The sequence below is a fragment of the Ipomoea nil genome, unplaced genomic scaffold, assembly GCF_001879475.1.
Source record: "Ipomoea nil cultivar Tokyo-kokei standard unplaced genomic scaffold, Asagao_1.1 scaffold0444, whole genome shotgun sequence".
NCBI lineage: Eukaryota > Viridiplantae > Streptophyta > Magnoliopsida > Solanales > Convolvulaceae > Ipomoea > Ipomoea nil.
In genome coordinates this window covers 869,481-895,766 of record NW_017616872.1, presented here as the reverse complement: position 1 = coordinate 895,766, position 26,286 = coordinate 869,481, and the positions used below count along the sequence as shown (strand labels likewise).

General features: G+C 41.9%; 1 pseudogene; it reads right to left on the bottom strand.

The window, feature by feature from the left end:
* Positions 1-1,971: 1,971 nt before the first annotated feature.
* Positions 1,972-6,426, bottom strand: LOC109172894 (annotated as a pseudogene).
* Between the last annotated feature and the right edge of the window lie 19,860 nt (positions 6,427-26,286).

Genomic DNA, 26,286 nt, shown 5'->3' with positions numbered 1-26,286 from the left:
AGTACGCGGGACATGTGCGTCCAGGGGGCGACGGGCGCACCTATCGCGCCGGGCGCGCACGCGTTGCCCCGCGTGCCCAGGCCTCCTAGATGGCAGCTCGACCAGCCACCCCCCAAGAAGCTGGCCACGCTGCCAGGATGCTGGGGGGTGCGACGGGCGCCTCGACCCTGGTTGGCGACCACGCCGGTTGGCGCCCTCCACGGGGCAGCGGCGGCCGCCGACGCCTCCCTCCTCTTGCCTTGCCTTCCACCTTGCACCCCTCCACCCCAGGCCTTGTCTTGCACCCTTCCTTCCACACCCCCTCCTTCTTGGGCCTCCAAGCCTGCTTGCACACGTCACTCTCTACCACCATGCCATACAACCACCCCCACCATGCCTACCCAGCCCAATAAGATTTGGGTCAACCTCCTTCCTTCACCACCCTACTTGGGCCAAGACCTTCCCAATAAAATGGGCCCCTAGGCCCATGGCCCCATCAAATATATATACTATTTTTGGTGTATCGACTTATTCACTACCAACAATCTTAAAATCGATATTTTTGGTGAATTAGTGGATGGAATCCACTATTGTTGTAAGTGGAAGCATGAATGTTGCTCGTGGTCCACATTCAAATGGTCGGAGTGGCAACATTGTTGCACATTTTGAAATCTCGGTGAACTTTGATTCAGAGACCGGTGGTGGCATCAAAGGGTATATCCCTACGATGAAGGTGTCTGGAATGACACTAAGTAGATTGGTCAAAAGATCGTGGAAATTCAGGGAATTGAATTTCAAAGGGTAGCAACTTAAAATGTTGTTCAACCTAGCTATTCTCGGCATGTCATGGTTCTTGACCGAGATGGTTTCTAGTGTATACAAACATGAGTCTAACGCTCAAACCATTAGCGAAGTGGAGGCTTGGAAAGTCTTTTTTTTTTTTTTTTTTTTTTTTTTTTTTTTTTTTTTTATATTTTATTTCCTATGCCTAAGCTACGTTTTGAATGGTTTGTGTGACTTGTTGTACAATGTATACTGTAAATTGGAAACTGCTAACGGCCTGTGGTAATCTTTGAACCTGAAGTATAAAAGTGAAGACGCTAAGGCAAATAAATTTGTCGTTAGCCAATTCCTTGAATACAAGATGGTGGATTCTAAAGATTGTCCTAAGTCAAGTTGACGATGGAACAATTATGAGTGAATCCTTTCAAGTAGAATCTGGTATTCACATGTTACCTCTTGGTCGGAAGGACTTCAAGAAGCATGTGAAACAATTCCACGGAAAATGCTACAATGGCGTAACAGTTGAAATGGAATGTAACAAATGTGTTGCATGTTTGAAATCTTGTAAAGAACTTCGGTTCTAGTTCATGTGGAATGATAAAAGATTTCAAGATTAACCATTTTTTTAAAATTATGATAGCTATATAATCGTGAGCATCATAGCTCAAGTGTATTGAATATTTTAAATAATATTCTTAATATGATTATATAAGCTTGATTCAACTAGTTTGGAAATTTGGTTGATATAATTCTATTAATTTTGTTAAAATTAACTTGATTAGAGATACTAAATTGTACTAGTATAAAACTTGAAATTGAGACAAAATGATGAAAATGCTGGGACAACAAAATAAATCTAAAACCACTTGACTTTTCGAGTAGTGGTAGAAATGATTTATATAGTTGTCACTCTTGTGGATTAAGACAAGGTGTGACACCCCGTAAATCTAAATGCTAATTGGGATTAATTAAGGAATTAATCCTAGCCTTCCTTGGTAATCCCTTCCTAAAAATCCTAAAATTTAATAGTCGAGGGACTAGAATTTGATGAGTTAATTCCAACAATGGTCCCCCGAGTATGTTGATTTTCCACATTTAGTCCCCGTCTTTTAATTTGGACAATTTAACCACCCGACAATTAAATTTTTTCCAATTGAGGTCCTTCCGTCAATTGTTGGTTAAGTCAATTTCAGGGGCAAATGGGTACTTTTACTTCCTCAACGTATAATGACGGAAATATGCGTATAATGATGGAAATACTTCCACGACAAGCTCGAAAGCATTTATTTGTTGCTTTGCGTACATTGGCCACGCCGCCACCGGCACTCCGCACCACACACTTTCTAAGATGGAATTCCAACCGCAGTGAGACACAAAGCCTCCGATGGATGGGTGGGATAGTACCATCATCTGCGCCGCCCATCCGATCACTTTACCTCTAGCCTGAGTACGCTCCAAGAAGGTTTCCGACAAGATTTCCTTAGGATCCGAATAGTCTCTGGGCGCCCCGATTTCTCCTTTCACTTTTGGCCGCCGTAGGGACCAGAGGAAGCGCCAACCGCTCCTTCACTTGCTCTGCTCTGAAGCTCCCGTAGCTCCCGAAGCACAGGAACACCACCGAAGAAGGCGGTTGTTCATCCAACCATCTCTTCACCTCTTCATCATCGCCGCCGTGGCGATTGATCGGCGACCTTACAGGGTAAACGGACGAGAACTTCCCGTCAGATAGGGATGCAATCACGTGCACCTCTAGCTCCAAGAATGTGTTAATCAGAATTCCTTTTGTTCTTTTGATCATTCGAGCTCAGTGTTGGACCATTAAAAGGCCATATTTGTCCAGCAAGGGAGTAGGCAAGACCTTAGCCGGTACAGGGCAAAACCATTCTTAAAAGAATAAGAATTAAACATCTCTCTGTATGTGACTGCAATCAAACTGATTCCATGGAATCATAACAAAAAAGTGAAGCATTTCATCAAACAAAACCCATTTGTTCATAATCATCCCAATCTGCAGAATTTTATTTTTTATTTTTTATTTTCAATTCCTTCTTTAACCAAAAGAAAAAAAATCATTAATTTATATCGTGTAGTAAACCCACTCATGCAAAGAAATCCCTAGAGCACCATGAATATGAGAATGAAACAAAAAAAAGTAGAAAATATCAAACCTTTGTCTTGAGATCTGATTTAAAAACTTCTATTCCCTAGATTTAAAGATCAAACTTCATAGTATTGCAGATGCCATCTTCCCCTTGAATAACTATTTGTCGCGATTTTCCTCTGTGACTTGGGGCATCACTTTCTTGCTCACCTGTAATAGAAACTGCAATTCTCAGATACAAGATGAGAAGAGCGGGAGAAGTCAAAGATGTAGATGACGGCGGCGATTGGGGCGGAGAGACAAAATCGGGATCATCGATTAAAGGCGGCGGAGCGAAGGAGACGACGGCTTCTTGAACCTATCACGATGATTAACAATGAGATCGACGATGGAAGTGGTAAAATCGGTCTCGACGACGAGCGGCGACGCGATGTTTCTTCTGCGATGAATTTCGTCCTTCACTATCTGGGAAATTTGTGCCTATATTGGGGGAATGAAGATGAAATATACCCTTTAGAGGGAAATGGCGCTTTTACCCCTTGTTTTGATGTCTAACTTACCAAGATTTGACGGAAGGAACGCAATTGGAAAGATTTTAATATTCAGATGGTTAAATTGTCCAAATTAAAAGTCGAGGACCAATTGTGGAAAATCACCATCCTCGGAGGAGCATTACTGGAATTAACTCGAATTTGACTAGTCTCTTATGTCAACCAAGTGTACCTTATGCCTTATGTTTTGTACCTTTACCCTTTTGTCTTTCCAACCGTAGTAAGGGTAAAAGTGACCTTTCACTCATGATTTGTCGTTCAAGCTATCCCTAGCAAGTCATTCCTTTCATTTTCTCATTCTAGCCTAAGTTCCAAACACTCCATCATCTCTCTAAAAAGAACCTTGCTTATTCTTCAAGCAAAAAGGAGGACCTTCTAACTTTGCAAGATCCCATCCCAAGATTCCTACTTTCTTCTTCCCAAGCATAGGAAAGGGTAAGGTTCATAGCTATTTAGTGTTTTTAGTCATCTTTTGGGTGTCTTTATCTAAGATAGAATCTTTCTTGTGTTTTGGCTTGTGTAAGAAGTTGGTGGAGAAGAGGAACTCTAAGAAGAGGCTTAGGAGGGTGTAAAGGAGAAGGTGTTAAGCTACAAAGGTAACCCATGCTATACAAAACCTATTTTCTTACCTAAATGATGATTATTGGCTTCTATTTGATGTTCTTGATGTGATTTGTGAGATTTGATGCATGATCTTGTGATGATGCATGTTTAGAGCTTGTATTTAGGTTTCTTGAATGTCATTGCTTGGCTATTTCTTGGGTTCAAGTCATATCTTTGTTGTGTGTGAGATTTTGGGTGTTTTGGACTGGAATTTGGCTTTGTTGATGAATTTCCCCGAAGGGAAAATTGGTGTACAGGTAGTGTACCCCGCGGGCGGAACGGCGGGCAGTAGCCTACCCGGCGCCCCACCCGCGGGGAACGAAGTGGGGGCCTACCCGTGGCCCCACCCGTGGGGAACATTTGATGATGGTGCGGGATTTGTTCCCCGTGATCCTTTTCTTCTTGGTATTGATGTTTTGACCTCCCGTTGTTGAATTATTAGGCTCTTTGTGAGTCTTCTTGATGTTTCGTATGTCTAGAACGATGTGTTAGGAATCCATGTTAGGATTTGGTGTCTTGAATCGTGCTAAGGGTCCAACTTTGTGATTCGTTGGTCTAATATGAGACTTGAAGGTTCGTTGGAACCCTTTATGGTTTATCCGTTTGATGAGCATGCTAGTTTGATGTTGTTATGCTAGTATGTACGGTTTGTTCCTTCTTGTTGAGGATTGGCATCTCGTGTTGCCAATCATTTAGATGTTGGATTGTAATCCTTGATTGTTGTGTATGGTCTCGTGACTTTGGTGTGATCTTGTACAAATCATTGTACCCTTTTGTTGATACTTGATTGGGGCTATCGATGAGCCTTAGTCTTCTTGATGATGATGACTATGTGTGAATATGAATGAGATTGGTGGTTTGGTTACTTGAGCTTTGCTCACGAGTTCGGTGGTATGTGACTATGATATTTAATGGTACCCTCGTGTACTGAGAGTTCGGCGGTGAAGTTTGGCGGGGGACGACGGTCCCAAGCGGAATAAGGTTGGACTTAGAAGTACATGGTGGCACTAGGAGGTAATGGTTGGAACTGAAATAAGGCCGGGGGTAGCCATAAGGTTGGAACGTTAACTTGTCATTATGTGACTGTGTATTTCCTTGCTTATATGCATGTCTTTGATGAACTCTACCTTGTGAGTGGTAGGTTGCATCTAGAGTTGTGTTGTCCCTTGTTGTTTGTAGTTTGGTTGTCTTGTTGAGGTTGATGATCCTCGTTCTTGTTGAGAGTGTGATGAGTCTTTGATGTTGATCTTCTTCTGGCTTTTAAATGACTATATACTGTATTCCTCAGTCTCAAACGCTTTTGATTATATCTATCTGTATATTATGCTATTTAACGCGTATTGATGGGTTACCAGCATTATTCGCTGACGGGGTGTTATCCCTATGTTTTACAGGTTTTGCCTAGTTGGAGAGCGCGCTAGATGTGGACTCTAGTTAGCGTAGCTTTGTTTTCCCTCTGCTTAGTTTTGGGCCTGTGAGCCTTAGATAGATGTGGCCTGTGTGCCTTAGACAATGTGTTGCTATGTTGGATTTTGTAGACTTAGCCTGTGCACCCATAGTTTTATGGGTGTGGCATAACACCTTTCCCGGTTTATATTAGCTTCCGCTTTATGTTGACTGATGTTTAGTTTGCTAATCTTTGAATTTAAGTTTTAAAATGTTGGTAAAAATCGGGGGTGTTACACAAGGTTTTATCTAAATTAAGAAAATGTGGAATCAAGACAAGGGTTAATTACTAAATGGGCTAAAAGCTCGGTGTAATAACCTCAATAAATATTATTCTTTGAACTTACCTGGTTGAGTTTTTGTGTTTGTGGCACGATAGACTAGGCCATGGTAATTTGTAATCTATACGTAGATTAATTAGCATGAACTACATTCCAAATTAATGATAAGCACAAATATGATATTTTCCTGTGGCGGGATTACATGCGACGGACCCTGTGGTTGGTTTACATGTGACGGCCCCTACGACGGGTTTACAGGCAAAACCCCCGAATATATTCGCTAACTTGGTAGACCACCCGACAACGGCCCCTGCAGCGTTTTTACAAGCAATGGCTCCTGCTGCGGGTTTACCGGCAATACCCTACTATTGCCCCTGTGGGTTTTTCAGGAAATGGCCCCTACTACTACCCTTGCGGTTCGTTTACAAGCAACAACGGGATCACACTCCCCAGGCTCAGCGGGATCAAACTCTCCAAGCTTGGTTGAAAATATATAAACACCACTACATACATAAAGTTAACATAAATTAAAATATAATTTGTAGTCGGCATACCTGCACTATGATTAAAAGTTAAGTAAAGGGTGTTACCCCTAGAAAAGAGCCACTATATAGAGCAAAAACTTTAGAAATGCTCTGTTGTACAAACTTTCGAAGATTCTTCCCCTATAATTACCTGTCATTTCCTAAAAAAAACCCAATAAAAACGTTACAGGCAGCCACATCAATTGTATTGATCTGCTATACAAAATTGCTAAGCTAGCTTGTTCCTTGATTAGGCTCTGGTACAAAGTGGTATCAGAGTTTAGATTGCAAAATCTTAGGAATAAAAAATAGAATTGATTAGACTCTGATATAAATTGGTATCAGAGCTTAGGTTGCGAAGGGTTTACATGTAAGAGCCGGGTATACATACAAGCCATGCAACGGCCCCTACGGTGGGTTTACACGCAACAACCCATGCTGTGGGTTTCCATGTGACAACTCTTGCAACGGGTTTAGAGGAAAAATGTAACACCCCGAGATTTTTCAACTCTTAAGACTTATATAATAAAGGTAAATTCTCATTAAATCCCAAAAATATAACGTAAGAGTATGGGGTGCTATGCCACACCTGAGCTAGAGAAATCAGGTGCACAGGCTAACTAACTGAAATCCTCAATAATGTCAATACATAAGCATGGCACGCAGGCCGAAAGTGAAACTATCTACTCTACGCTTCAAATCTCTAGCGCACTCCAGTGTCTACTCATCTGTGCCTGAAAGCCAAATATATCTGTTCAGCGAGAGATGCTGGTAACCCACTCCAATGCGTTGAAATACATTATAGATAGATATATATAGATATAGGAAAAGTCATTTTGAAGCAGGAAGATAATACTTAAGAGACACTAACTTTAAAAGCCGGGAATAGACTCAGCAGATAGGGATGAGCACATCAAGCAATAATAAACAGTTAAGTAGAGATAACATCATAAGGAATAAGCATCTAAGGTCACAAATCACTTTCCAATTCCAAAACACATCACCATTCAATCACCATTCATATCACATAATCATTGATGGCGCCACGGGACCAATCGCATGCCCCGAACATGAGGGTTAATGCTTATAACATTTAACACGGCCCCGCAGCACCGTACCTCAGTACCGTGGTATGAGGGGAGTTGATCGCAACCAACCCTTTGAGAACCGCTGACGAAATCAACGTCAGACCACGATCCAACACACTGCTGACGCACACAGTCGGTGGACCGCGATCCCCTTTACAAGGGGGGACTTACGACCTTACACACCGTCGATGCGCACAGTCAGTGGACCTTAGCGGATCAAGCCCGGCTTACCGCTGAGCTATACTCAGTCGGTGGGCGAAGATCCTCGAAGACTATGGCCCTACACACCGCTGTCCCATCATTCGGTGGATCGCAGCTAGCCGTAGCCCTACACACCGCCTGATTACTCAGGTCGGTGGACTACAGCCTTCCTCGACTTATTGGCCCTACACACCGTCCTGGCGCGTTCAGGTCCGGTGGGTCATAGCACCGAGGCCCATATTTGGACCTGTAGTCCAAGAAGTGAATCAATTTGGCCTTAGCCACTTCTGAGCCTTAGCTCAGGAACAATCCATTTGGCCTTCAGCCACTTCCGAACCTTCAGTCCGGGAATAATCCATTCGGTCTTCAACCGACTTCTGAACCTTAGTCCGGGAACCACCCAATTGGCCTATAAGCAAAATGGGGGATCATGCAACACATAACACATAGGAACACGTAATAGCATATCGGGAGGGGAAAGACATATAAATAAACTTACGTGTGATCACTCACATACTACGAATAGTCCTAAGGTTTCATACAACTTCCACCTAGGTCAACGGGTTACCAATTCAACTAGCATGCAATCCCTAAGACTCATCTAGCCTATGAGTGGAACCTGAAACATCGAACTAGACTCAAGCACGACAAGCAGGGTCCGTTGGGACACCACGGGGAGCGGGGAACATCAAACGGGGAAGCCAAACACCCGTGGTGGGATACGGACCAGCGGGTAGCCGGTGGGTGGGGGTCACCCGCCGGCTACCCGCCGGAGGGCACTGTTCCGGGCAGCGGGTTGCCGGCGGGCAGTCGGCTGCCCGGTGGCTGCCTGCTGTCGGGCAGTGCCCCTTTGGGCAGCGGGTAGGTGGTGGGTTCCCCCACCCCCACCTACCCCCATTGACTCTTTACTCATATACTCATCCCAGGAACCTTCGTGGAACCCGAAACCATGCTTAGACACTTTTAAACGCGAATAACGACATCATGTAAGCAATTAACGGATCAAAAGCAAGAATCATGTAGGGCTTATCCTATTACGACTTCTAAATATAAACAACACCCGAACATGCGAATTCCCACCTAGATATAAATCAAGAACATCACAATACAAATTCCCAATCCAACCTAGGGCTCTAATCCCACCCAAATCATCAAGAACATATTTTATTTTTAATGTCAAGAAATATCAAGATTCGTCAAGAATCATCACATTATAATCAAGAACTTCTTTTTAACATCAAGATCATCAAGAAAGCATATAAATCATCTTATTAATCATCAAGAACATAACACAATTATCATAGAAGAATTCAATCAAGACACAAGAATATAGAGGGGGGCCAAGGAAGTAGATTATAGCGAAGAAAATAGGTTTTGTTGAGACATGGGTTACCTCTTAGCCTTAATTAATTTCCTTGGCTATGAAGGGTCTTTCTTTAAGCTTTCTTCTTTCTTGATTTCTCCTAAGGGGATTCTTGGAACTTCTTGTGTGGTGAGAGATTATTGTGGTGTAAGATCTAGGTGCCTCCTATGACCCTATATATATATATATATATAATATATAATATATAATATATATATATATATATATATATATATATATATATATATATATATTATATATATATATATATATATATATATATATATTATATATATATATATATATATATATATTTGGTGCATGCCGTTCCAACAGTAATCTTGTTCTATTCCGGGGCGTCCAACTCGTTCATATCCCCGGAATTCGTGAAGAAGTTGGACCTAACCAACGGTGTCGGGGTGAAGCTAAGTGTCAAGGTGGCATCGGGAGAAGTTAAGGCTTGTGATTGTCTCTTCAAAGACGTTAAGATAACCATCGGCGGAGAAGAGTTTTCCAGTAATCTAATACAGTTCGGCCTGGACGGGTTGACGTGGTCCTAGGTATGGACTAGCTAGGACGGTTTAGAGCCCAGATCTTGTGTAGTGAATAGAAGGTGGTTTTGAGAGGACCAAGTGGAAAGAGGGTGTCGTATCGAGGGTCAACAGAAGAACCAGGGATCAAGTTACTGTCCATGATGAAGATGAAAAAGTACGTGGAGAAGGGCCACGAGATCTTCTTGTGCTCAGTTGAAAACCTGGAGGCCAAAAGAGATGTAGCTCAGACCATACTTGTTGTATGTGAATTCCTTGATGTCTTCCTCGAAGAGATTCCGGGAATGCCCCCTTCAAGGGAAGTTGAATTCTCAGTGGACCTTATACCCGGTACAACGCCTATATCCAAAGCTCCCTATTGTTTAGCGCCCAAGGAGATGCAGGAGCTGAAGACTCAGTTGCAGGAGCTGTTAAACAAAGGTTACATCCGGCCGAGTACCTCACCGTGGGGAGCGCCAGTGTTGTTTGTGAAGAAGAAAGATGGAAGCATGAGGTTGTGCATCGACTACCGTGAGTTGAATCAAGTCACAATAAAAAACAAGTATCCCCTGCCGCGGATAGACGACTTGATTGATCAACTCCGAGGTGTCGGGGTGTTCTCCAAGATTGATTTGAGATCGGGTTACTACCAGTTGAAAGTGGCATATCAGGATATACCTAAGACGGCGTTCCGAACGCGCTACGGCCACTACGAGTTCACGGTAATGCCGTTCGGGTTAACCAACGCACCAGCAGTGTTCATGGATCTAATGAATCGTGTATTCAAGTCTCACCTTGACGACTTCGTGATCGTGTTCATAGACGACATCCTTGTGTATTCTCGGGATAAAGAAGAGCATGTGGGCCATCTTCGGACAGTACTGCAGATTCTGAGGGAAAAACAGTTGTACGCCAAGCTTTCGAAGTGTGAGTTTTGGAAAGATAGCGTAGCATTCTTGGGCCATGTGATAGATAGCAGAGGTATATCGGTGAATCCAGATAAGATTCGGGCGGTAAAAGAATGGACCGTGCCGATAACCGTGGCGGAAGTAAGAAGCTTCTTGGGTTTAGCGGGTTACTATCGAAGGTTTGTGTTGGACTTCGCTAAGGTGGCTTAACCGTTGACAAAGATGTTGAAGAAGGATGTGCCCTTCCAATGGAATCAAGCTTGCGATTTAGCGTTCCGGGAGTTGAAAGAGACGTTCACGACCACACCAGTGCTAATCCTACCATCCGAAATAGAGGGGTTTGAGGTATACAGTGATGTAGTTAAGAAGGGACTAGGTTGTGTGTTGATGCAAAATGGGAGAGTGATAGCTTATGCATCGCGAAAACTTAAAGTACATGAAGAGAATTATCCCACGCACGATTTGGAGTTGGCAGTCGTAGCTTTCGCTTAGAAGATTTGGAGGCATTATCTGTATGGCGTACGTTGCAAGATCTTTACAGACCATAATAGTCTCAGGTATATCTTCACCTAGAAGGATCTCAATATGCGTCAGTGACGGTGGTTGTAACTCATTAAAGACTATAAGTTGGATATCCAATATCACGAAGGAAAGGCAAATGTTGTGGCGGACGCTCTGAGCAGGAAGACCAAACATGCTGTTAGTTCCATTTGGGTAGTGGCTGACGAGCTTTCCAAGGAATTTCAAAGGATGAACCTAGAAGTGGTGGAGCAAGGTGAAGTTGAGTCGGAGGCCCGTCTTTTCAACCTAAGAGTCATACCTACGCTTTTGGAGGAGATCAAAGCGGAACAATGGAAGGATGCTAGCTTGATGAAGGCAAGAGATGATCTGGAAAAGGAAGGGGGGTGGGGGGGACCATTTGAGTTGTCCACGGATGGAGAGTTGAGGTACGCGGGTCGTCTATGTGTGTACCCACAACCTGTGACCGATTGAAGAGTCAGATTTTGGAAGAAGGCCATAATACACCCTATTACGTACATCCTAGAGGCGACAAATTGTATAAAGACGTGAAGAAGCTTTTCTGGTGGCCTAACATGAAGAAGGGGGTGGCGGAGTTTGTGGGCAGATGCTTGACTTGTCAGAAGGTGAAAGCGGAGCGTCGCAGGGTCAAAGGCTTAGTACAGCCATTGGAGGTTCCACAAGGAAAATGGAACTCCATATCTATGGACTTCGTGGGAGGTTTGTCAGCAACCCGTTCCGGTAAGGATAAAATCTGGGTAATAGTTGATCGCTTGACCAAGACCGCTCGCCTTATCGCAATGAAAGAAACATGGACAATAACGCAGTTGGCCCAAGCCTATGTTAGTCAAGTAGTGAAGTATCATGGAGTGCCAAAAGATATAGTCTCCGATCGGGATCCAAGGTTCTTGTCACAATTTTGGAAGTCCTTGCAAGCAGCTTTAGGGACCAAGTTGAATCTCAGTACCGCCTTCCATCCGGCCACGGACGGACAAACAGAGAAAACTATTCAGACTATCGAGGATATGTTGAGGGCATGCATGCTAGATTTTCAAGGATCATGGGAGGATCACCTGGACTTAATAGAGTTCTCCTATAACAACAGTTATCACTCGAGTATACGCATGGCTCCTTATGAAGCTCTTTACAGTCAAAGGTGACGCAGTCCGTTGTGTTGGGAGGATAAGGTCAATCCGGTAGTCTTGGGACCGCAGTTCTTGCTTGACACCGTAGAAAAGGTTAAACAGATTCAGAGCAGGACGAAAGTGGCACAAGATCGTCAGAAGTCCTACGCCGACCGAGCAAGAAGACAAGTAGAGTTCGCTGTGGGGGATAAAGTATGGCTAAGAGTATCGCCCACTCGGGGAGTGATGAGGTTTGGAAGGAATGGCAAGCTAAGCCCCCGATTCATAGGACCTTATGAGATACATGAGAGGGTTGGGAACCTAGCTTATCGGTTGGCTCTACCTATGGAGTTGGAGCGAGTCCATAATGTCTTCCACATATCTCAGCTTAAGAAGTATGTCCATGACCCAACACATGTTCTTCCACCGGAAGTGATCCCTTTGGATGATGATATGTCTTATGAAGAAAAACCGCTCAAAATCTTGGATTTTAAGACCCGGGATACGCGTAGGAAATCGGTGAAGATGGTGAAGGTTTGATGGTCACATCACGGAGTAGAAAAAGCTACTTGGGAGTTGGAATCGACCATGAGGGAGCGTTACCCATAGTTGTTCTCGGTAGGTACCTTGTCCTACCGTTTGTTAGTTGTTTGTTGCTTGCCTTGTATGCTTGTTCTTGCTTGTCGTTTTGATAGTTTTGTAGCTGGTGTTTTGAGTTGGTTGTCTAGTTCTTAGTTGTTGGCTAGAAGTTGATGTTTGTGTGGGAACTAGAGTTCGTTATGCTCAATTTATCCGTTTGTTTAAATCCTTGCCAATCATTGTTTTTAATCCTTTCTTGCCTTGAAATTCTTGTGGAATCTTTTGGATTTCGACCAAAAGAGGTTATTCTTGACATTCTTGTCACATTGTTGTTCCTTTTTACAGTTTGTTCTAATTCGTCGTACCCAAGCTTCGGGGACGAAGCTTCTTTGAAGGGAGAGAGGATGTGACACCCCGTAATCCAAATTCAATTAAGGGATTAATTAAGTAATTAATCCTAAACCAACTGGTAATTTAATTTCTTAAATTCCTGAAAATTCAATAGTCGGGGACTAGTAAATGACTAGTCAACCCCAAAGTCAAAGTTATACCTTGAGCTTTGTAGGGAGTTCCCTTGTTCCTTTACACCTCTTCATGTTAGTAAGGGTATTCTTGACTTTTCACCTTGTGTTAGTATTGTATGCTAACCTAGTAGAACACCCTCATTTCTTTCCTTACACTTTCCAAATTCTAGCTCCACCTTCTCTCTAAAAAGGTAGATAGATTTTCTTCCAAGCCCAGTTGAAGCTTTGCCAAAACTTCAAGAGTTGTCTCCAAGATTCTACATTTCATACATTTGGGCATCAAGGAGGGTAAGATCCATGTTCATCTTGTGTTTTTAGTGTTTCCTTAAGTGTCTTTTCTTAAAGATAGAATCTTTATGATCTTTTGGTGTGTTCTTGAAGTGGGTTTGGAAGGTGAGCTTTGTTAGGAGCTTGGTGAAGTGTTAAGTGAAGGTTTTTGTCTACAAGAGGTAACTGTAACACCCCAGATTTTCAAGACATTTAAAACTTATAAAATAAAGGTATTATCTCATTAAATCCCAAAACATAACACAAGTGTACGGGGTGCTATGCCACACCTGAGCTGGAGAACCCAGGTGCACAGGCTAACTAACTAATATCCTCAATAATGTAAATGCATAATATGGCACGCAGGCCGAAAGGGGACTAACTACTTCTACGTTCCGAGTACTAGCGCTCTCCAGTGACTTATTCTTCTGTGCCTGAAAGCCAAATATATCTGTTCAGCGAGAGATGCTGGTAACCCACTCCAACGCGTTGAAATACAATACATATAGAGATATATATAGATATACGAAAACCATTTTGAGCATGAAGATATATCCTACGAACTCTAGCTTTAAAACCGGGAATGACTCGACAGATAAGGTCAGACACAAGCAACAGTTATGACGAGCATATGCAGTTCACAACAGATAAGGTAGATAAGGCAAAGCATAAACAATGATCATAACCCAACATGAACAAATCCCAATATAAACCCCATAGTCACATCCCCCAAGACACTCGTAATCACAACTCACCCATGTCACAACACATAACACACTTTGTTGGCGCCACAGGACCAATCGCATGCCCATACATGAGGGTCAGCGCATATAGCTCTGACACGGCCCCGCAGCACCCTGCCCCGTATCGCAACACGGAGGGGTCGATCGCAACCGACCGATGAACCGCAGCTCATAAGAATGTGTAATCTGACTGTAGCCAGGAATTCCCATCTGACTACAGCCAGCCTCCGAACCGCAGCTCGGGAAAATGTCATCTGATTGCAGCCAGGAATTCCCATCTGACTACAACCAGCTTCTGGACCGCAGTCCAGGATACCGTCATCCGACTGCAGCCAGGAATTCTCATCTGACTGTAGCCGGCTTCTGAACCGCAGCTCAGGAATAACCAATCCGATCGCAACCGAATTGGGGCAACACGCACACATAACACATAGCAAGCACATACAACCCACATTACACGTTGGGAAGGGGAATAAACGTATAAATAAACCTATGCGTGAACCATCACCAACTAAGAATAGTCCTAAGGGGTTCATACTTCTTCCACCTAGGTCAACGGGATACCAATTCAACTAGCATGCAATATAATCGACTCATAAACCTACGAACGGTACCCGAAATACCAAACTAGACATAGGCACGACAAACGGGGTCCGTTGGGACACCACGGGGATCGGGGAAACATCAAACGGGGAAGCCGGGGTCCCAAGGGAGGGAAGATTCCAGCGGGTAGCCGGTGGGTGGGGGTCCACCCGCCGGCTGCCCGAATTGCCGCGGGTAGGTGGTGGGTCCCCTACCCCCCACCTACCCCCCACTGACTCTTTTCACCACTTTTCGTCCCGGGAACCATTGTGGAACCCGAAACCATGCTTAGACACTTTTCAACGTAGTCAACGACAACACATAGACAATTAACGGATCAAATACGATAAACGAACGGCACATAACCTATCATGCTTTTCTAATCATAATCAACACCCAAACATGCGATTTCCCCACCCGATAATCCAAGAATAATATCATACGATACAACCTAGGGTTCTAATCACTTTTATATCGACAAGAATACAATTCGTCTTCTAATTGCAAGATTCGGTAGGAACAACACATAATTATCAAGGATACCAATTAATCATCAAAAACATCATAATCATCAAGAAAATCACGTAATCATCAAAATCCCAATTAATCATCAAGAACATCATAATTATCAAGAAACTCCCAATATCAAGATTATCAAGATTCCTCATGGAATCATTATATCGACATCAATAATAATCATCATCAATCGCCATTTACAACAATATGGGGGAAACCCTAAGGGGAAATTATAGCTATGAAAATAGGTTTTGTTGAGACATGGGTTACCTCTTAGCCTTAATTAATTCCTTGGCTATGAAGGATCTTTCTTTAAGCTTTCTTGCTTTCTTGATTTCTTCTAAGGGAATTCTTGGAGCTCTCCTGGGGCGATGGGGCGTTTAGGCGTGTGGGAGGGGGTTCTAGGTGCTCCCTAAGTTCCCTATTTATAGATCCAAGGGTTTATTTAGAGTTTATTCCTATTGGGTTTAGGGGTTGGGTTTATATAATTGGGCCTATGGGCTATGGTGGCCTTTTTCCCTAATTAACCATTATAGTTTATTCTTTCTCCTGGGTTATTAATTAATTAATTAATTAATCAGTTGGTTTTAGGATCCGTAACACGGGGTGTTACAGTAACCCATGCTCTACAAAATCTATTTTTCTTACCTATATGATGATTTCTTGGATTCTACATGTGATTTTGCTATGAAATGTGAGTGTTTATGCATTGTCTTGTGAAAATGCATATCTAGAGCTTGTGTTTAAGGTTCTTTTATGCTATTGCTTGGCTATTCCTTTGATTCAAGTCATTTTGTTGTATTTGGTGAGATTTTCCATGTTTTGGACTTGAATTTGAGCTTGGTGTTGAAAATCCCCGAAGGGATTATTTTGGGCACAGGTGTGTACCCGCGGGCGGAACGGCGGGCAGCGGCCTACCCGCCGCCCACCCGTGGGGAACAAATGGCCAGTGGGTATTGTACCCGCGGGCGGAACCGCGGGTAGGGGCTTACCCGTGGGTCCACCCGCGGGGAACATGATGTGGCTTGGCGGGGATTTGTTCCCCGTGATTCTTTTGACTCGGTATTTGGTCTTTTGACTTCCCAATGTTCTTTTGTGGAACTATTTGAGCGTCTTCTTGATGTTTCGTATGTCTAGAACTACATGGTAGGAATCCGTGTAGGTTTTGGTGTCTTAAATCGTGCTAAGTGTTCAACATTGTGTTTCGTTGAACAGTGATGAGTCTTGTGTGTTCTTCAGAACTGCGTTTGGTTTACCCGTTTGATGAGCATGCTAGTTCGGTGTTTAAATGCTAGCGTGTGTGTTGTTTGTACGTTCTTATTGGTTGATGATAACTTGTGTTCTTCATCGTTGTTGTTGTTGGGCTGTGACCCATTCCTTGATTGAGTTTGATTTCATATCTTCGTTGTGATCCGTTAATTGATTCCTGTTGAGGTGTGATGTGTGTGTGGCTTTACCTGGATTGCACGATTAGTGGTATGGGACACTAGTCACCAAGGTATTGCAGTGGTCCTCGTGGTTGCCATGACGTCATTATGGAGTTGTGGCCTTTGTGTAAGGTTCACGTATTTCTTGGGAGGCATGTGTTGCCGTGTGTGTGATCGGTACCCTCGTGTACTATGAAATCGGTGGTTCTGTTGGAGGGACTGTTGGAGGGGGAACAACGGTTCCCGGAGGAATAATGTTGGACTTGGTGTACAAGGGTCCTGGAGGTAATGGTTGGAACTAGACATAAGGTTGGGGATAGCCATAAGGTTGGAACCGGGCATAAGGAAGGCATATCAACTCGTGATGGGTGATGTCACGAGGGCTTGTGTAGCCATTGTTGTGAGTTCTCTTCTTGTGACGTGTGTAGTCACAAAGGCATGTGTTGCCATTGGGTGAGTCCTTAATCTCTTGTATCATGCATGTCGGGCATTAATCTATTGTATGATGATAGATTATGCCTTGATCCTTCTTGTGAGTCGTTGTCGTTCCTTGTAGTCTTGGGATGTGATCCCGTGTTCTTGTTGAGAGTGTTTGAGTCTTGTGATGACTATTACTTTTGGTTTTGAACTTATATATATGTATTCCGTCTCGAAAATGGCTTTACAAACCTATATCTTATCTATGTATGATATTTCATATGTATTGGTGGGTTACCAGCATTATTCGCTAACCAGGCGCCATCCCATGTTTTATATGTTTCTTTCAGGTGATGCTTAGACGAGTGCGCGGTTTAGTGCCGGCTAGTGTAGCTCCTCCCTTATGTTTTGTGGCCTGTGAGCCTATTTAGACTTAGTACTTTGTTATGTTGGTTTTTAGATGTTGAACAATGTAGATGTTAGCCTGTGCGTTCACCTCTGGGTGAGCGTGGCATAACACCCCATTTCTTCCTGTTTATATATTTCCTCTTTCAGTCTTCCGCTGTGTTTGATGTTTTGTTTTAGATATCTGCATGTTTAAGGCTTTAAATAGCATGGGATTTAGGGGGTGTTACAACCTGCACCTACGGTCTCGCTCATTGAAATTGCAACTTCATTTGATGACGGTGCCGTATAAGAAGAAGAAATGTCTTCCATTAACATCTACAAGTAGCATTCAAAGAACAGTTAATGAAACATACACGGGAACAATTAAACACAAACATATTACATACACTTGAACAAATATACTGAGACAATCTATGAAAGTTAGCATACTTGAATTGGAAACTTAAAATATAAAACATCAAATATATATTATAAAACTTAAAAAATAAACACTGGAACAATCTATGAAACATACACGGGAAAGTTAACATACTGGCGTACTGCATATAATGGAAACTTAAAAAAAAATCACTAGAACAATCTATGAAAGTAATGAAACATCAAACATACACTGGAATTAGAAACATAAAATATAAAACATCAAATATATATATATATATATATATATATATATATATATATATATATATATATATATATATATATATATATATATATATATATATATATATATATATATATATATATTAAAAAAAAACAGACCTCGGTGGACTGCTGGCCGTGGATTCGTTGACTGGTTGGAGTGGTGGCTTGGAGTAGACAAGCAAATGAAATGGCCACCAGTGGACGAGCAGACAGAGAAGAGCAGACGACGGACTGACAGTCAGATAGAACTGGCGAAGACAGACAGAGTAGACGACGGACTACTGAACACAACTGGACAGTGGACCTGTGACACCCCGAAAATCCTACCCTTTAAATAGGATTAATTGAGTAATTAATCCTAAGTTATCCTTGTTGATTTTCTAATCAATTTCCCAAATTGATAGTCGGAGGACCTAAATTGACCAACTCCTTGGTCAATTGATCTAAGTAAAAAAGGGGTACCTTTAGCTTTGATAGTTGTTCCTAATTCTTTGGGGTCTTCCTAAGCCTTTCTAGGAAAAGTAAGGGCATGATGGTCTTTTCCCCTTGCTTGGTCTTGAAGCCTTACCCTATCAAACCTAAAATTCATTTCCCGACTTTAGCAAGACAACTTTTCTCTTCCTTCTCTCTAAGAAAACTTGACTTCTTCCCCAAGCCAAGAAAGATCTCATCCAACCTTGCTAGGAATCATCCCAAGATTCCACCTTTCCACCTCCCAAGCTTGAGGGGAAGGGTAATATCTAGGATTGGTTGGTGTTTTAGTTGTTTTTACCTAGTCTTTATCTATGATTAGTGTTTTCTTGTGGTTTTGGTTGTGCAAGAAGATTTGGTTGAAGAGGAGCTTCATGGGGAAGCTTAGAAGGGTAGAAAGGAAGAGATTTTGGTCTTCAAAGGTAACCCATGCTATACAAAACCTATTTTCTACTTGATATTGACGATTCTTGACTCATATGGATGATTCTTGATGATTGTGAGTGACTTGATGCATGATCTTGTGATAATGCATGTTTAGAGCTTGTATCTAGGTTTCTTGAATGCTATTCTTTGATCTATTCTTGGGTTCAAGTCATTTCCTTGTTGTATGTGAGATTTGGGGTGTTTTGGATTTGACTTGACCTTGGAGATAAAATTCCCCGAAGGGAATTATTTGTTGCATAGGGTGTTCCCCGCGGGCGGAACGGCGGGCAGATGTCCACCCGCCGCACCACCCGCGGGTGGAAGGTTGTACCTGGCGGGTAGAGCCGCGGGCAGATACCCACCCGCGGGGTACACTGAGGTGGCCTTGTCGGGTGTTGTTTTTCCGTGGTTCCATCCTTTGGTATGTGATGTTTTGACCTCTTTTTGTTGGATTGTTGAGCTTTTGGGTGTCTTCTTGATGTTTCGTATGTCTAGAACGATGTCCTAAGTATCCATGTTAGGATTTGGTGTCTTGAATCATGCTTATGGTCCAACTTTGTGATTCATTGGATTAATGTGAGTCTTTGAGGTTCGTTAGAACCATTTTGGTTTACCCGTTTGATGTGCATGCTAGTTGTGATGTCGTTGATGCTAGTATGTGTTGTTTGTCCATTCCTTTGAGGATTGGCAACTTGTGTTGCCAATCACATTGATATTGGATTGAAATCCATTGTTGTTGTTGAATATTGTTTCATGTCTATCATTGAAACCTCTTGATTGATGTCTATGATGTGATCTTGTACATCCGTTGTACCCGTTGTTGTTGCTTGGTTGGGCTATTGATGAGCCTCAATCCTCTTGATGATGACTATGTGTGATTATGAATGAGATTGGTGGTATTCTGACTTGAGCTTTGCTCATGAGTTCGGCGGTATGTTACTATGATATTTAATGGTACTCTCGTGTACTAAGAGTACGACAGTTGTAACACCCCAGATTTTCAAGACTTTTAAAACTTATATAATAAAGACAAAATCTCATTAAATCCCAAATTACGATACAAAGAGTACAGGGTGCTATGCCACACCCGAGCTAAAGAACTCGGGTGCACAGGCTGAATTCTAAACCTCAATCAGTATCAATACTAAATCATGGCACGCAGGCCGAAAAGGGAAAACTATCTAAGCTACGCCTCAAGCTTCTAACGCGCTCCAGTGATCTACTCGTCTGTGCCTGAAAGCCAAATATATCTGTTCAGCGAGAGATGCTGGTAACCCACTCCAACGCATTGAAATACAATACATATAGACATATATATAGATATACGAAAACCAATTTGAAGCATGAATATATATCCTATGAGACTCTAGCTTTTAAAACGGGGATCGACTCAACAGATAGGGCTAAGCACAGACAGCAGTTATACCAAGCATATATAGTTTACAGCAGGCAAGACAGGTAAGATAAGCACAATTAATAATCATAATCCAATATATGTGATTCCCAGTGTAAATCCCATAGTCACATCCCCAAGGTAGTCATAACAACAACTCATCCGTATCTCATCACATAGCACACTTTGTTGGCGCCACAGGACCAATCGCATGCCCATACATGAGGGTCAGCGCATATAGCTCTGACACGGTCCCGCAGCACCCTGCCCCGTATCGCAACACGGAGGGGTCGATCACAACCGACCGATGAACCGCAGCTCATCATAGTTTGATCGCAACCAAACAGTGGACCGCAGCCCAAGAGTATGTCATCTGTCCGCAGCCAGGAAATATGAACCGCAGCTCATGTAGAAACGTTTGATCGCAACCAAACGGTGGACCGCAGCCCAAGAGTGTAAATCTGACCGCAGCCAGCTTCTGAACCGCAGCTCAGGAATAACCAATCCGATCGCAACCGAATTGGGGTATCATGCACACATAACACATAGCAAGCACATGCAACCCACATTAACACATTGGGAAGGGGGAGAAAACGTATAACAAAACCTATGCGTGATCCTTCACATACTAAGAATAATCCTAAGGGGTTCATACTTCTTCCACCTAGGTCAACGAGATACCAATTCACTAGCATGCAATATATAAGACTCAAACAACCTACGAACGGTACTCGAAATATCAAACTAGACATAGGCACGATAGACGGAGTCCGTTTGGACACCACGGGGGTCGGGGGAACATCAAACGGGGAAGCCAAAACCCCACGGTGGGGTACAAACCAGCGGGTAGCCGGTGGGTGAGGGGTCACCCGCCGGCGGCACTGTTCCGGGCAGCGGGTGCCCGGCGGGCAGCTGCCCGCCCGCCGGCTGCCCGCTGCCGGCGTTGCCTAAATAGGCCGCGGGTAAGTGGCGGGTCCCCTACCCCCACCTACCCCCCACTGACTCTTTTTCACCAAAAATGCCCCGGGAACCTTTGTGGAACCCGAAACCATGCTTAGACACTTTCAAACGCAATTGATAACACACGTAGACAATTAACGGATTAGAATCAAGAAACATATGGCACATAACCTATCATGCTCTCCTAAACATAATCAACACCCAATCATGCGAATTCCCACCCAATATACCAAGAATAGTACCATACGAATTCCACGATATACCTAGGGTTCTAATTATTTTTAAATCAACAAGAACACAATTCATCTTCCAAAATCAAGATTCGGTAGGAATGTCATACAACTATCAAGAACCACATATAATCATTAAGAGAAGAACACCATATAATTATCAAGAATGTTATATAATCGTCAAGAACACCATAATTATCAAGAACCTCTCATCATCAAGATCACCCATGGAATCATCCCACCAATCATCAATAATAATATCACAAATCATCAATACACAATAATATGGGGAAATCCTAAGAGGGGAATCATAGCTATGAAAATAGGTTTTGTTGAGACATGGGTTACCTTTTAGCCTTAATTAATTCCTTGGCTATGAAGGGTCTTTCTTGAAGCTTTCTTCTTTCTTGATTTCTCCTAGGGGAATTCTTGGAACTTCTTGTGTGGTGAGGGATTATTGTGGTGGGAATTCTAGGTGCCTCCTTATGTTCCCTATTTATATATCTAAGAGTCTTACTTAGGCCTAATTACTATAGGTTTGCTAACTCTATTCCTTTTGGGACTAAGGATTGGGTTTAGGGATAAGGGCCCATGGACTATGGTGGGCCGTCCCTAATTAATTGTTGTGATTTAATTCTTTCTCTTAGGTGATTAATTAAATGATTTAATTGGTTTTAGGGATCGTAACACGGGGTGTTACAGCGGTATTGTTTGGCGGCAGTTTGGCGGGGGACGATGGTCCCAAGAGGGATAAGATTGGACTCAGAAGTACAGGGTGACACTCGGAGGTATAGGTTGGAACTGAGATAAGGCCGGGGGTAGCCATAACGGTGGTACTAAGGCATGAGGTTGGAACGTGAAACTTATCATTATGTGATTTGTTGTATGTATTGCTTATGAGCATGTCTATGGGGAACTTTACCATGATGATGGTAGGTTGCGTTTATTGTTGAGTATGTTGCTTGTTGTCCTTATTAACTGGTGGATTGTTGTTGATGGTTAGCCTTTGTTGAGAGCATTATGATTGTGTCTCTTGATGTCCCTCTCTCGGTTTTGGAAATGATATATACTGTATTCCTCTGTCTCAAATGGTTTTCAATTTATCTATATATTATGATACTTAACGCATATTGGTGGGTTACCAGCATCTCTCACTGACGGGTGTTATCCCTATGTTTTTCAGGTTATGAGTAGCTTGGAGAGCGCGCTAGTAGATCTAGATAGCGTAGTTCTTATGCTTTCCCGTTGTGTAGACTGTTCGCCTTTGTGCCTTAGGCATTTGACTTGATCCGATGTTGTTAGTTGTTGCCTGTGCACCTATTGTTGGTATAGGTGCGGCATAGCACTACCCGGATTGAGTTTAGCTTCTGCTTTCGTATTGCTTAATGTTTAATGATTTAGCTTGTTTTCCTTGTTAATTAAGCTTTTCAATTTTGGTAAAATTCGGGGGTGTTACAGGACCACTGGACCTCGTAGTGGCCGGACGCCGATGGAGACCAGTGAGTAGACGGAGTGTAGGAGACGAGTGGTGAGGGATTGAGGGAGTGAGGGGGTCTAGGAGACGAGGATGAGTGGCGAGAGGACAAGAGCAATCTGGAATTATAAAAATTAGGGATTTGATGTTTTGAGCAGATAGGGTTAGCCAAATTAGTATGTGTATATATATATGTGTATATATATATATATATATATATATATATATATATATATATATATATATATATATATATATGTATATATATATGTATATATATATATATATATATATATATATATATATATTAAAAAACTTCGGTTAACCGACCTTTCGAACCGAATTAACCGTTAACCAAAGTTTTAAAAATCCTTTAATCATTAACCGAACTGAAAAAGTTCAGTTTGAAAATGGTTAATCGAAAATTATCCAAAATTTGCACACCCCTATAATTAATTGTCATGTCCCCAAAAAAACCAATGAACGCGTCATAAGCAGCCACAGCAATTGAATTGATGTGCTGTACAAAATTGTGAGGCTTGTTCCTTGATTAGACTCTGATAAAAATTGGTATCTGTGTTTAAATTGCAAAATCTTGGGCATATGAAATAGAATTGATTAGTCTCTGATAAAAAGTGGTATCAGAGCTTAGTTTGCAAATTTACATGCGTTTAGAGTTGTCAAAATGGGCCCAACCCATCGAGTTCGACCCGTGTTTTAGATGGATTGGGTTGAAAAAATCCCAACCTATCCCGTATTTGACTCGGCTTGCTTAACTCGTATTGAATAAGGGTTAAACGGGCTGAACCTGGGTAACCCGTGGGTTATCTGCCCTGTATATATATATATATATATATATATATATATATATATATATATATATATATATATAAATTAAGGTATATATATATATAAATTAAGGTATATACAATATGACAATATTTGCCCTGATATTTCATATTTCACTCTGGCCCATCACTCAAATCCCTAATTCACTCGTCACTTCTACGATTGGGACTACAAGGGTGACAGCGACACTACATCGACGGGCAACGACGAAACTACATCGACGAGGACGATGGTGGTTGGCTTTTCCACTACTCCAGTCTCCACGACTCCACTGCAGCTAGAGCCGTCAAAACGGGCTTAGCCCGCCGGGCTTTCCCGCCCCGCCCCGCCCAAAGGGCGGGGTGGGCTCGTGTTTTAGAAGCCCATTTTAAAACGGGTTTTTTGCCTGCCAGCCCATCTTTTTAAAAAAATTCTAAATCCTAAATAAAATAAAACTAAAGCTAAAAGCATAACTCCCTAAATCATAATACTCAAAGGCGGTCAAAGGCTCAGCCACTCAAAGCCCTAACTCTCTCTTACCGGGAAATCGCAGATTCCCAGCGAATAGCGATGCCTCCGCCCGTCTCCTAGTGACACTGTCGCCCGCCGAATTCGGCATCACAGTCGGTGCTGCCACCACGACCGTCGACCACTCCAGGCTCTTCGAGCCACTCCGTCCAGCAGCGAGACGAGAATCCGACTGGCGACTACTCCAGGTAATTTATTTTCCTTCTTTTTCTTTTCCTTTCATTTAATGTATTTTATTTTTATAGTTTACAACTGTACATATGATTATATATTTATATGAATGATATTATATGATTAGTATTTTAGTAGTTTACATTTGGATATGATTAATAGATTACAGTAGTTCAGTGCTACATATTTGTTTTAAAAAAAAAATATGAATTACTGTAGATTACAGATTTATAGTGTATATGAACTAGTACAATGTACTGATTTGTTTAAAAAAATCAATGTACAGTGTATATGAACTACTGATTTGTTTTAAAAAAATGTACTGATTTGTTTTTTTTTTAAAAAAAACAGTGTACTGCTCAGATTGCTCGTGATTGATTCTGTGTCTTTGAACCAAACTAATGCGAACCAAGCTACTCATACCACTGCCGATGATGTTGTTAATGGAATGCCAGGAATGGATTGTTCTACAAGGAAAGGTAAGTCTAAACAACTTACTGGCTTATTTTACAAAGATTCCAGTTAGTGAAAATGGTATTAAAAGGGCAAAATGCAATGGTTGTTTAAAAGAATTTAAAGCTGGGGGGGGGGGGATATATGAAACTTTTTCATTAAAAAGACACAAAAAAACATGTAGGATGTTAAAGTTTAATGATGTTGGACAAATGTTTGTTAATCATGAAGGCAAACTTGAATCTAGGAAAGTAGATCCAAATGTTGCTAGGGAGTTGTTAGCTTCTGCAGTCATCAAACATGATTTACCATTTTCATTTGTTGAATATGATGGTATTAGAAAATGGCAAAAGTATTTGAATCCCGATGTGCCTTGTATCTCTAGAAACACACTTGTGTCTGACATTACCAAGATCTATTTTCAAGAAAAAAGAGAAGCTTAAACAAGTGTTGGCAAATGTCAAAAAAAAGAATTTGTTTAACTTCTTATGTATGGATTGCATGCACTACTGAGGGATATATTTGCTTAACTGGGCACTTTGTTGATGCGAATTGGAAATTGAATAGCAAGATACTTTGTTTTGCTAAGATGCCCCCACCACACACAGGATGTGAATTAGCTGCAAAAATATTTGAATTTTTGAAGGATTGGGAAATTGAAAGAAAGGTGTTCTCTTTGACATTAGATAATGCATTGTAATGATAGTATGCAAAACATTTTAAAGGAGCAATTAGTTTTGCATGATAGTTTGTTGTGTGATTGAGAGTTTTTCCACATTCGTTGTTCAGCCCATATATTAAATCTCATTGTACAAGAGGGGTTGAAAGTGGTTAATTCAGATTTGCATAAAATTAGAGAGTTTGTCAAATATGTGAAAGGTTCTGAGGGTAGGATGAAGAAGTTTGAAGAATGTATAAGTGCAGTTGGTAACATTGATACTAGTATTGGATTGAGATTGAATGTGGTTACTAGGTGGAACTCCACATATTTAATGTTTGAAAGTGCTATTAAGTACAAAAGGGTATTTGCTTCTCTTCAATTGAATGATAGACAATATAAATTTTGCCCATTAAATGAAGAATGGAAAAGAGGTGAGAAAATATGTGAGTTTCTTGAGCCATTTTATGAGGTGACAAATTTGATTCTCGGTTCTTCCTATCCTACCTCAAATCTATATTTTATGCAAGTTTGGAAGATTGAAAGTATGTTGAAAGAAAACTTGGATAATGAAGATGTCTTGAT